The 13,759-nt window shown below is 49.4% G+C and overlaps 1 long non-coding RNA gene across 1 annotated transcript; it reads right to left on the bottom strand.

The window, feature by feature from the left end:
- Nucleotides 1–3,651: 3,651 nt before the first annotated feature.
- LOC149333976 (uncharacterized) lies at nucleotides 3,652–12,670 on the bottom strand. Its single transcript, XR_016284980.1, has 3 exons — nucleotides 12,372–12,670; nucleotides 5,546–5,628; nucleotides 3,652–3,727 (listed from the first exon to the last, which is right to left on the bottom strand). It is a non-coding gene; the product is annotated as an uncharacterized LOC149333976 (long non-coding RNA).
- Nucleotides 12,671–13,759: the final 1,089 nt, after the last annotated feature.

The raw sequence follows: 13,759 nt of genomic DNA, 5'->3' as shown, positions 1-13,759 counted from the left end.
AGTGCGCCAGAGGTCAGTCTTCCGCGGTGCCTGGCGCCTATCCGCCCAGTAAGGAGTCGGCTGGGCAGAGTGCACCGCGACCAATGGTGCGGTGTAAGGCGAAGGCCCGGGAGATGGGGCCGCGCGGCGCACGACGTCCGCGTACGTGACTGGCTGGACAGGAGTCGGGTACGGCGCGGGATCGTATGGGGTCGGTTGCGGCGCCGGCACAGCTGCAGCGTCTTGTGCCCTGAGTGCCTGTCGGACTTCCTCGCGGATGACGCTGGTGACGGAATCGACGCGAGGGGCAAAGGTGGCTTGAAGGTGCTGCAGCTCCTCGCGGACCACGGAACGGATGAGTTCGCGAAGGGAGTCCGGATTCGTCCTGGGATCATGGTCGAACCGGTCCAACGTTGATAGAGTCGACGCTTGGCGCAGTTCCCGGTCGTACTGATTGGGATCTTTGCCGCAGCAATTTCTCCATGTGCACGGCGTCGGCCAGGAACTCCGCGACGGTGTTGGGCGGGTTCCGCACGAGGCCGGAAAAGAGCTGGTCTTTTACGCCGCGCATCAGGTGCCGCAGCTTTTTTTCTTCAGGCATGGCCGGATCGGCGCGATCGCAAAGACGCTTCACATCCTCGACGTACATGGCAACACCCTCATTGGGAAGCTGAATTCGAGAGGACAGTGCACGCTCTGCGCTCTCCCGGCGGTCGCTGTTGGCGTACGTACTCAGGAGCTGACGTCGAAAGTCCGGCCACGTAGATAAAGTAGTCTCATGGTTTTCGAACCACGTTCGTGCAGAGTCTTCAAGGCTGAAGTAAACGTTACGCAGCTTTGTAGCGTCGTCCCAGCCGTTAAAGGTCGCGACCCGTTCGTATTGAGCCAACCAGTCTTCGGCATCTTCAAACAGGTCGCCGTGAAAGGGCTTAGGCGTGCGTGGAGTCTGAAGGGTGAGATAGGTGGGGCTGGCTGCAGGGACAGTCGTAGGCAGGGCGGGCAGTGGCGTCGCCATGAGTGGAGTGGTAGTTGAAGGCGCGTTGACAATAGTAAGGGCCTCGGGGGACAGGCCGCGGATCCTCCGGCTGGCACGATGGACAGGGGTGGTCACAAGAGGCGGACGCGTCGAGTCGTCCTCAGGAGTAGGGAGCATCGGCCGCACCTCCACCAGTGTCACGACCAGAGGAGCCGTGAAGGTAGACGTCGGGAAGAACCTAAGACCGGGAGCCTTCTTTTAATTATGGAGCCAGCTTCCACGACACCGAACAGAACAGCGCGCCGCGAGAGCCCACCGCCGCTTCGTCGTCGTCTTCGACTCAGCGCGGAGGCCGCGCGGCGCGTTGGGCGCGTGGCAATATTTTCATTGTACATCTTACCAAACGAGTCTCTGCAGCCAAGGGCTTCATATTTGCGGCTCTTCAGCCTATTCAATTGGACTCCAGGTGCCTTCATCTCTTTCTCCCATTTCGTGTACTGGCCCCAACCATTTCTCCATCTTTGTAGTTATTCTTGCGGGATGCTAGACAACAACGTCTAAACGACGAGAGGAAAGAACGGAGAGTTGCACCCGGAAGACTAGAAGCTCATTGTCTGCTAGCAAGCATACACGTTCTTGAAGTCGTCCTTGGGCGCGGAATATTCAGCTGAAATGAGTATCTAACAAAAAAACTCTAGCGTAAAAACAGCAACTTACGGGAGCATTCCTCGTCCCTAACCCGAATTTCCAACCTTATGTCTAGAGGGAAATTTTAGAAAACAGGCTTCGATCTGGGAAAGTGGTTGCATCGTGGGGAAGACAGCGGAAAAATTCGAAGGAATGAGGAGATTCTGCGATACACTAGGCTACCATGGCCATCGGAAGTTGCTCCGGTCCACTGCCAATATCTTTCGAGGTGCACATTGCAACTCAGCCAACTTTCGGTTGTAGAGAAATTGTATTTTTCTCTCTTTAAATCCACCCTTCCACTATTGAGACAGCTTGTGAGGTTTAGGTTGTTGGTGGCTAAATGTGGGGTCAGCCTTGCGTTAATTCGGCCGGGAACAATTCTACCATAGCCGCGCATTAAATAGTAATGAAACACAAGTTCCTGCCAGCGGGTAGTCAGGGCTTGCGGTGCAGATGAAAACTCGAACGCTACCGTAAACCAGGAGTTCGAAAAGCTGGTCAAGTTGCTTATGAATTGCCGTATTTAAAAACAGCGCTAAAGACCACGGACGAGAAGAGGCGAGACAAACACAGCGCTTGCCTGGCGTCTTCTTGTCCGTCGTCCTTCGCGCTGTTTTTCAATATGGGAATTCGTAAACCCGGCCTAGAGGCTAGCAACACCTAACGCTAAAGTAAAGCACTGTTGCGGGCACCGGGAAGGATAATACCGCTTCCCTGTGAGGCGACCTTAACCAAGGTATGGTTTCGCGGAGCCCTCCCAGGGTAATCAAAGGTTCCAGCAGGCAACTTAGCACAGCTTGACTGCTTGAGAGAAACGTGTACGGCAAACCGACGTGCCTGGGAAGACACATCGAAGAAGCTGTCAATCGCTTGCTTCTGGAACCGTCTGTCGTTAACCTGAGCACCCACTCCACGCGAAACAAATTTGTAAATTCAGATTAAGTATTCCATTAATCCAGGCTTTGGCTCTGCGTTTTAAACGTCTGACTACTGGTAACATATTATTAACAAACGGCTAGAAATTATTTAAATCGCGACTTCAACAAATTATTTTTCCTGTTCACGCTGGCGATCTTCAAACCATTGTCGGGCGCTTCACCAAAGAGTTGGCATAATTTTTAAATATAGGCTTCTTGCTTAAGAAGAGCGCTTTTTTGGCCATAGCGCTATCAATGGTGCAGTACAGCAGAATACAGCTAAGACGTGCTAACTAGCAAGATAGTTAACTAATAATGAATAGTTAACTTTTCAACTATTGCTGTTACTTTCCTTAACTAATGAGTGGCGTGTACCCCACGACAAACAACATCCGTAACACTCTTTACAAATTTTAAAACGCGGTTACTCTCGCCGCTGCGACCAAACAAATATTGGTCTCTGGTAAATCGCGCCAAATTACGTGCGCTTTCGAGACGCCTGCAGGCAAAGCAATCCCTCAGTAGATGTAAATCGTCGAAATAGCCAAAGTTTTTTTGGCTGCAGCGCCGAAAGTAACAGCGTTCTCGAAATTCTAAAAACCTATATGGATACAAATTACGCTGGGTACACGCCTCTCAATAATTAAGGAGCCTAACAGTAATAGTTAAAAGTTAACTATGCAATGTTAGTTAATCAGCCTGCTAGTTAACATGCCTTAGCTGTATTATAACGTGTTCCACCGCTCACAATATTATGCCGAAAAAAAGCGCTCTTCTAACTGAAAAAGCCTATTTTTAAAGATATTTTAATGTCTTAAGTGAGACATCCTGAATTCGTACGTTCCAGGACTGCCTGTGCAGATGCCAACCCTCTCTGTAGCAACCTAGATGTTACGGAAGAATGCAGCACCGCCTGGCTCTGCTCACCTGCGTTCCTTCAGAGCATAGTGCGTCGAGAGATTGCAAGTAAGTTTAAAGGCAGCCGTACTTGACGGCGTCATTAAGAGCGCACTCAATTCATCCTACTAACCTTGTTGCGTGTCCAGGTAGAAAGACGGCTTCCCGCGCACGGCAACTTCAAAGCGGACAAGGTCCAGGCTAGGGTTGACTTTTATCGGATTCACTTTAGACCACGTGTAACTGGTAATGGCATCCGGAAGGGCGCCTGTGATTAGAAACACATGAAAATTAACGACGTTTTCGCTCTGCAGTTACCGCAAAAATTGGTGATTCAATGCGAACTGAAAGATCAGAGAAAGCTCGCCACACTGAGAGCTTTATCAGCCTACACTCTGGTTTCTGACTCTTTTTGACTGAACATATCGTCCGTATAGTCGCTGACGACTTGCAGAAAGTTTCCGTCTGGTTTGCATTCAATATTAGCGTCAGTGTGATCGTTCTGCGACTTAACAATAGAGAGTTGCTTGACGTCGTGACATGAGCGGGCACGTTGCAGTTGCCGGCGTAAACAACAGAGTCTCCAAATTCCAGGAGGGATCAGATAACCTGCTCATTGCTTCGAATGAATGCGCTTGGTGTGCGTTGCACGCGAAAGCCCTCACCGAAAATCACGGAGCGAATTCATTCACTGTGCTTAATGTTTACAGCGACAGCTCGTAAATGTGCCATCCGTGGTTCTGCGGCACTGGTGCCGTAGGCTTAACACCCTGGTATATAGGCTGGTTAACACGAAATGGCGTCAGGCATGATTTCATTGCAATGGACCTCGGCGATTGTTCCACATGGAGTGACTCCAGCATGACGTCACGTGCGCTGTACCAGAGAAGACAATTATAAATAATAGTATATTGACAGCGGAAAACAGCTGTAACTTAATGCAGCGTTATACAATGCCAACCGTCCTGCCATGTGAAACAGGCCAAAAACGTAGGGAGTCCAAAAACGTAGAGTGGAGCAAAAAATGGCAAACGACGATTAATTTAGATCAAACTTTGTTGTCGATTAGAAGAAAAACTTCTAAATACGATTATGCGTACTCGGTGAATAAAGTAATAATCAAGGTGTGACTGAATATCGGTACTTGGGTGTTCTGATCACTTCTGACTTCAATTGGACTGCGCATGTTCAAAGCATCTCCTGTAAAGCAATTACCATATTGTTCCTCCTTAAAAGAACCCGCTAAATATGGTGACTGTCCATGGTAAAGACGGTCAAAACTTAGATATGTAGAGAAATAAAACAAGCATTCTACGTGGCTAACCTCTCCACCATCTCTTTCGTGCCTTGGTCGCGGCGTTGAAACTTCCCTTTGAAACACAGCTAGTGCACTTTGACAATGACCATCACTAAACCCGGCGAGATAGCTGTTGAACTTGTTACAGCGCCAAAAGTCTGGTCAATAGTGAGGTTGCAAAGATATGCACGAATTGGTCAAATGTTTAGGGGAATCCCCCAAATTATATTTGTAATAAGGGAGTAATTGCTCATTTGCATCCACCCAAGCGCAGCCTTACAGTTACAAAAGAAAGCTAAACAACTTTCTCAGAAACTTCGTAGTTAAATAAAAATTCATCCTCGTTCGGAGTTCGAACGCGTGACCACCGCTTCACCGGAGCAATCGCTCTACCAATTTAGCAAACCTTGACGGCAAGCTTATGGTAGGGCGAGAGCGAAATGATCAATTACTCGAAGTGAGAACTGTGTTGGTCAAATGTTTAGGAGAATTCCCCAAGGTGGAGTAGATTTGTAATAAGGGAGTAATTACTCACTGACATCCACCCGAGCGCAGCCATACGGCTACAAAGGAAAGCTATACAGCTCTCCTTTGTCGCCGTATGGCTGCGCTCGGGTGGATGTCAATAATTATTCCTTTATTGCGTATGCACGAATTATACAACACAACACAGCCGTATATTTCAAATCTTTACGTAGGGGGCTCGCTGCTGATCTCTTTCTTACACTTCGTTTTTTTCTTCGAGCTACAAGAGCATACTATGAGACAGAGCACTTGAAAGCTTCTTACTGATTGCGATACTGAGGTCACATTCGTGGACGTCCTTTGGGTAGCTTGCGAAGTCCATCGGGCAGTCGACAGTCGTGATATGTCTGCAGGAAAGTATGAAGGTGCGTTTCTAATTCGAATTGTTTTGTTGCTTAGAAAATTCTAAACCTCATGCGTTATCACAGACGTTGACAAGGGTTGAAGACATCCCTGCTATCAACCATAATACCTTTTGTCAAAAGAGTCTGAAATAAAAGTTCTTAGTTAACCCTGCAAGACGCCGCGCCCTTTAAAAACGGGACTATCAGAGATGGCACTGCAACTTTTCTTTCAATAGGGCGTACGCAGCCGTCCTAATCTAATTTCATTTCCATGAGCAATGGGGAAGCCAGTCACAAAAATCTGCAAGCGCAGGTTTACTAGCCCTTCTCCATTGTAAGGCAGCAACAGTACGCGTTGCATGAGCCGACATACAGTGCATAGCAATGTGAAAACATAAGATGTGCAGACCTTGTACAACACAAAGGTTCCTTGCATAGGTTGGCTGAATATAATGTGATAGTCAACCAATGACTTCACGCCGCACTGCATAACAAAAGGGCTGAGCATATCCTAGTCAGACCTCGCCTACATTGTGACAGGATATCGTATTTTACAGAATACATGCAAGGCCCCTATTGTAAAACTGAATTTTTTTTTATTCTGTAAAATACGATAGTCTGTTACAATGTCCCTGAACCCTTGAAACGTTGAGTTCAAGCGTTTGAACCTCAACGGTTTAACGGGCCTGGACATTTAAACCTGGGCGTGCTACCTCACAGCAAGAAATGACAACGAGCAGTGCATTTAATGCGACAGCAAGATTAAGATGCTATAAGCGATAAGAGACTGGACTCTAAGACAAAGCACGCCTAACAGGGGGCAGGAAGTGAGGGGGCGGATTAGATTAGGATGTCCGAAGGAATAAGGCGGCCGCAGCTGGCACAGGCTCGGATCCAACGAATGTGGTGTAAAGTCTTCCCTTTTCACTTTCCTCACCATTACTGAAAGTGAAAGCGCACATATTTTCTTTCCAATCCGGTCAATAGATTACTCTCCCATCTTTTTGGTTAAAGTAACAAATGAGAATAATTTTTTCCGTCCTTCTGAAAATATAATAAATAATATTTTTCCGTCCTTCTGAAATATAATATTATATTATATAAAATATTGTCACGTTGTAGTGACGGCAGTCCAGCGGTCAGGGAGACACCAACCAGTCTTGAAAACGAAGCTCTTTATTTGGGCTGACTTGCGCCCGCAAAAGCACTGAATCACTCGGCGGCGGCGTAAGCAACAAACGTGCTCGTCAGTCGTCGAGCTACGAATGTCTGCCGCTCGCGGCATCGCTCAATATAAAGCCGGCAAGGAAACTTCGAGATAACAGGTCGAGATCATCTAGATTAATCTGGAAACACGTAGATGCAGCTCTTCATGGCTGTGATCAATCGAGATTAGTCCGGTCGCTTCTCTCGCCACAAACAAAAATGATAACACCCCTTTCTTTGCGGCCTTGCGCGAACGAACGGACATTACAATGATACGTGGCATTACACCCTCTCAAAGAAGCATCGCCTCGATGCTTTAAAACGAAAATAAACACGTAGAATGCTAACTTCGAGTCCTTTAGCGTTCATAATAAGGTTTAAGGGCAGCGGTAAAAGCTTCAAGTCAGGCCGTGTCGTCGTCGGTGTTGCCGTAGTTTTCGTCGTCGTAGGGGTCGTCGTATTTGTCGTCGTAGTAGTCGTCGTCGTCGTAGGGGTCGTCGTCTTCGTAGGGGTCGTCATCTTCGTAGGGGTCGTCATCTTCGTAGGGGTCGTCGTCGTCGTAGGGGTCGTCGTCGTCGTAGGAGTCGTCGTTGTCGTAGGAGTCGTCGTTGTCGTAGGGGTCGTCGTTGTCGTAGGGGTCGTCGTCGTCGTAGGGGGCATGGTCTTCTGTTTTCGTCGATGGAGGATCTTAGTTGTTGCGCTCAGAAGCAACCTCACCTCCAGAGGCTGCTTTATTCAGTTTAACCTTCGGGGGCTGGGGAAGCGTCCACGCACTGCGTAGCCTCGGGTAGGAGATACTTAGCGCGGTGACGATAGGGACAGAACGTGATAGGCGGGTCGACGATGGGTATTCTTCCCGACGAAAAAACTCCTCGATTTCGGCTGGTCGCTGGCCGGGTCGGGGTCGTGGGGCGTTGTAAGAGAACCCTCGGATGCCCATTCTCCTGTATGGGCAGTACCGGAGAATGTGACGGGCATCTCCGCAGTGGAAGCATAGTGGGCGGCGCTGGTCGGAAGTTCTCCACTCGTCGCATTTCCTAGGCCGTGTGAGACGCTCGTAGGACGGGCGAGTTGGGGCGAGAGGGCGGCGCTCCAGCGCAGCTGGCTAATGGCGATAGGGGCTTGGGTCCCGTCGTCGAGGTACAGGACGGCGCACTGCTGCGGCGTAAGTCATGGCTCGAGGCTCCAGAGGCTGCGTGGTAGACTCGAGTCAGGTCTTCCGGTGAATAACTCAAAGGACTGGCGTCACGATGGACTTGCAGGGGTTGTCCGGTACCTGGAAGGCTACCCAGCATCTCCACCAGATGTCACGTTGTAGTGACGGCAGTCCAGCGGTCAGGGAGACACCAACCAGTCTTGAAAACGAAGCTCTTTATTTGGGCTGACTTGCGCCCGCAAAAGCACTGAATCACTCGGCGGCGGCGTAAGCAACAAACGTGCTCGTCAGTCGTCGGGCTACGAATGTCTGCCGCTCGCGGCATCGCTCAATATAAAGCCGGCAAGGAAACTTCGAGATAACAGGTCGAGATCATCTAGATTAATCTGGAAACACGTAGATGCAGCTCTTCATGGCTGTGATCAATCGAGATTAGTCCGGTCGCTTCTCTCGCCACAAACAAAAATGATAACACCCCTTTCTTTGCGGCCTTGCGCGAACGAACGGACATTACAATGATACGTGGCATTACACCCTCTCAAAGAAGCATCGCCTCGATGCTTTAAAACGAAAATAAACACGTAGAATGCTAACTTCGAGTCCTTTAGCGTTCATAATAAGGTTTAAGGGCAGCGGTAAAAGCTTCAAGTCAGGCCGTGTCGTCGTCGGTGTTGCCGTAGTTTTCGTCGTCGTAGGGGTCGTCGTATTTGTCGTCGTAGTAGTCGTCGTCGTCGTAGGGGTCGTCGTCTTCGTAGGGGTCGTCATCTTCGTAGGGGTCGTCATCTTCGTAGGGGTCGTCGTCGTCGTAGGGGTCGTCGTCGTCGTAGGGGTCGTCGTCGTCGTAGGGGTCGTCGTCGTCGTAGGAGTCGTCGTTGTCGTAGGAGTCGTCGTTGTCGTAGGGGTCGTCGTTGTCGTAGGGGTCGTCGTCGTCGTAGGGGGCATGGTCTTCTGTTTTCGTCGATGGAGGATCTTAGTTGTTGCGCTCAGAAGCAACCTCACCTCCAGAGGCTGCTTTATTCAGTTTAACCTTCGGGGGCTGGGGAAGCGTCCACGCACTGCGTAGCCTCGGGTAGGAGATACTTAGCGCGGTGACGATAGGGACAGAACGTGATAGGCGGGTCGACGATGGGTATTCTTCCCGACGAAAAAACTCCTCGATTTCGGCTGGTCGCTGGCCGGGTCGGGGTCGTGGGGCGTTGTAAGAGAACCCTCGGATGCCCATTCTCCTGTATGGGCAGTACCGGAGAATGTGACGGGCATCTCCGCAGTGGAAGCATAGTGGGCGGCGCTGGTCGGAAGTTCTCCACTCGTCGCATTTCCTAGGCCGTGTGAGACGCTCGTAGGACGGGCGAGTTGGGGCGAGAGGGCGGCGCTCCAGCGCAGCTGGCTAATGGCGATAGGGGCTTGGGTCCCGTCGTCGAGGTACAGGACGGCGCACTGCTGCGGCGTAAGTCATGGCTCGAGGCTCCAGAGGCTGCGTGGTAGACTCGAGTCAGGTCTTCCGGTGAATAACTCAAAGGACTGGCGTCACGATGGACTTGCAGGGGTTGTCCGGTACCTGGAAGGCTACCCAGCATCTCCACCAGATGTCACGTTGTAGTGACGGCAGTCCAGCGGTCAGGGAGACACCAACCAGTCTTGAAAACGAAGCTCTTTATTTGGGCTGACTTGCGCCCGCAAAAGCACTGAATCACTCGGCGGCGGCGTAAGCAACAAACGTGCTCGTCAGTCGTCGGGCTACGAATGTCTGCCGCTCGCGGCATCGCTCAATATAAAGCCGGCAAGGAAACTTCGAGATAACACGTCGAGATCATCTAGATTAATCTGGAAACACGTAGATGCAGCTCTTCATGGCTGTGATCAATCGAGATTAGTCCGGTCGCTTCTCTCGCCACAAACAAAAATGATAACACCCCTTTCTTTGCGGCTTTGCGCGAACGAACGGACATTACAATGATACGTGGCAATATAATATAATAATAAAATTCCGTTACCATGGTGGGTAACGGCATTTTCACTCAGCTTCTGCTCTGAACGAAAGTAGACAGCTTCGCAAACCGGAGATGCGACCTTAAGCGCTTCACGGAGTGGATTATGATGTAAGGGTGCAGGACACAGTAAAGAGTAGAGCGACCTATCCCACCCTTTCCCTTCCGATTAAAGAGCAGCGCAACTATAATTGCGAATACAGTTTATGCTTTTCTACAAGTGTTGATTTTGTAAACCTTGAGGTGCTGAGTCCTGACATGTCCCTGAACCCTTGAAACGTTGAGTTCAAGCGCTTGAACCTGAACGGTTCAACGGGCCTGGACGTTTAAACCTGGGCGTGCTACCCCACAACAAGAAATGGGCACGGGTAGTGAATTTAATGCGACAGCAACATTAATATGCAATTAAAGCGATAAGAGATTGGACTCTAAGACAAAGCACGCGTAACAGGAGGAGGCAGGAAGGGAGGGGGCGGATTAGATTAGGATCTCCAAAAAAATAAGGCGGCCGCAACTGGCACAGGCCTGGATTATTAGCAGAAATACGAGAGAGGCCTTTGTCCTGCATTGGGCGAAGTTAAGCTGACGACTATGTTGGCGCCAGCTGAGTAGCGGGTGTTGCGCCAGTCGCTAAGGTGACCCGTTGCGTTTCTGGCAATGTGAAAAAGATTGATCTTAAAGCAGCGCGATACACAGAACGAGAGAAAGAAACAAGAGACGACACGATCGCAACAGTTTCTTTCTCTCGTCCTGTGTATCGCGCTGCTTTAAGATGAATCCGTTCCAACTTGCCCAGTTTTCTGTTATCGAAAAAGATTGGAAAGGTGATTATTAACATCGGACTCTACAACCACTACATACTCGACAATGGGGTTGGCGGGACTTTTTTTCCTTGACTTCGCGGGAAAATGGTTGGTGGGAATGGTTTTCCAGTTAAATTTATCTCGCAAGCGCAAAAATACATTTTTGCCTGTATGCCCTTTTATTTAAAGCATTTGAAAACCAAGCTAGATATCCTTTCAGAAAGTGTAGCTTCCGCAGGTTAGACGGCGCTTTGAGAGTTGTGTAAATAGTAAAAATTCGGTGCGTTCGTTTATTAATTATCAACAGTTAAGGATCGTTGAGTCCACTGCAATGGAGAAGGATATACGTGTCCGGATCCTCAGGCCTTCAATTTTAACACGCTATATAAACCGCATTCCTCAGTAATGAAGGGAGCATAGAAACCCCTGCAGCTGCAACTGGATATTAGGTCACGAAGATGTGAAGTTCTCGACTCGAGTGAGACACTATGGGCGCTATATCATATTGATTCCAATTTGAGTTGGTTTGTGTGTATCTCCCGCACCGCATGTTCCGCCCTTTCGTTCGTCGCGCGTGTCATTAGTATTGCGGACTATTTTCTGCCATCAGATGGCAGTACGAGCCGGTGGCATTCATTTTGTGGTTGCCAGCTCATTTTCTTTCCGTGGGTGCCAGTAGCCGACTGACCGTCTGCAGAGTGACCGCAAGGGGCAGTGCTGCATGACATAGTTCTTGTCGAAGAAGAGTGTGAGTTCTGTGATGTGCGAGCGCTGCATTGCCATATGTGCATCCCGCGTGGACGCCTCCATTTTTGAGAATGTGATGCGTCTGTTCCCCATAATAATGATTTCCACCCGCGTGATATCCACAAGAACCATGCCGTCAAAGGGTGTCATTTGCAGTCATTCTCCTTGTGCTCTCTTGACTACTGGCACGCACAGGAAGAAAGTGCGCCGGTTTCCACAAATGGCGGAATGCAGTTCCCATTCGTTATGACAGTCACGACGAGCGATAGGGCGTCCATGTGTTGCGGGAGATATACAATTTCAAATGGATATTGCACGAGCCTTGTATAAACTTCGCAACACGCACGTTCCTGCTGCAAACTGATCGTTTCTGGCAAATAATCTTTGTACGGATTGCAACGTGACCACTCTTTATCCATCATCATCATCATCAGCCTCACTACGCCCACTGCAGGGCAAAGGCCACTCCCATGTCCCTCCAATGAACCCTGTCCTTTGCCAGTTGCGGCCACCGTATTCCCGCAAATTTCATAATCTCATCCGCCCACCTAACTTTCTGCCACCGCCCGCTAGGCTTGCATGTCTTGCAATCCACTCCGTTACCCTAAGGACCAGCTGTTATCTTGCCTTCGCACTACATGCCCTGCCCAAGCCAACCTCTTCCTCTTGATTTCAACTAGGATATCATTAACGAGCATTTGTTCCCTCATCCACTCCGCCCGCTTCCGATCTCTTAACATTACACCTATCAGTTTCTTTCTATAGCTCGCTGCGTTGTCCTATGGACAGACACTCTTTATTAATAAAACATGATTCCTACACCATAACGAACCCAGTCAGCCTCACCTGATAGAGTAAGTAGCAGAGCAACGCGTAGCGCCCTCAGTGGAGCCGCTGTCTTTCCTGACGCCCAACTCCATGTCCTGAAAAGCATCGGACGCTGAGCGCACAGAGCGCGCTTCCGTGATCACGACATCCGGAAGGTAAAGCTGCGGAGTCAAAAGGGGTACGCCGAGAAGAAGAGTGGCGACATGTGGATCTTGCGTCCTCCATCCTCGTAGCGCCAGTACTGCAGCACCGGGAGTGTCCTGAAGACATCCTTGCAGAGCTCCATATTAAACGGCCATGAGAGTTCCAGCCGAGCGTCCACGTCCACAGTCTGCACGCCAAAAGAAAACGAGCAAGGGAAGCAACATTTACCAGCAACGGATTCTTCAGCGCTATGCACACGTTCTTCCTCGGGCGGAAGCACCTATTCCCGCAGCGTCAGAGATATCCCTTGCTAGGGCGTGCACAAGAAAGCAACTAGACAGCGAGCTCGTGGTGCTATCAGTTCTGGTTAGTAAGGACTGGCGCGAGCGACACAAATCTGTTTAAGAGGTCATTGAAATAGTGCTAAAGGGAAAGGAGGCGCTTGTGAAATGGCTGCTTTGTTCCCTTAGGTGAGCGTCTCCACACGCATACGCAGTTTTTCCAAAAACTTTCATAGAACTAAAGTTGTCTATGGTGACTGCACTGAAGGTTTCCGAACGAGAAACATTCAAACGCAACACTTTTATCTGTTTGATACACAGGTGTTGTCAAATCATCTATTTCTTCTGGCACACTGGTTTTGTTCCGTAATTAGTGTGTGCTTCCACCCGCGCTGATGCCAATGTGACCTAGCGGCTGTTAGTAGGGAATCCCTTATCTAAGCATGGAGGGAGTGTTTCACTGTGACATGCTCCGCGTATTGCCTCCTGAGGTCCAAGCAGCACGACTTTGCAGACGACCTAATGAGGGAAGTAAACGGGTGATAAAGAAGATGAGTGGTTAGCACTCGTCGTCTGCTACCGATCAATGTACATTTTTTTTCTGAATGCAATGCCAGTTACGGAGCAGCGGATGTCTCGTTCCACACTGAAAGAGGAAGGGAGAGTAAACCAGAAGCGAAACCGTTTTGCTTCGTTGCACAGGAGAAAATTATGAAGAGATACAAATGTGCAGAAGAAAATGGAGCCAAGAGGAAAATGAAAGCAGTAATGAATTGTCATCCCGCAAAGTTCCGTATCCAGTCTACAGTGCAGGCTGGCGCGCTTAAGAAACGCATAAGTGCCAGGCAGACCTTCGCCTATTATAATTCACTAAATTTTCAGAAGTCAAGATCGGTCCTGAAGACATTTCACCTTTATTTACTTAAATAGCAAGTTGAAAAGAACAAGTGATCTTGTCAGGATCCGCAAAGTCGTCGTCTT

This window comes from Amblyomma mixtum, chromosome 8, assembly GCF_055824585.1.
Source record: "Amblyomma mixtum isolate Tamu chromosome 8, ASM5582458v1, whole genome shotgun sequence".
NCBI classification, from domain to species: Eukaryota; Metazoa; Arthropoda; class Arachnida; order Ixodida; family Ixodidae; genus Amblyomma; species Amblyomma mixtum.
The sequence above is the reverse complement of the archived record's forward strand: the minus strand, read 5'-3'. Positions and strand labels throughout refer to the sequence as shown.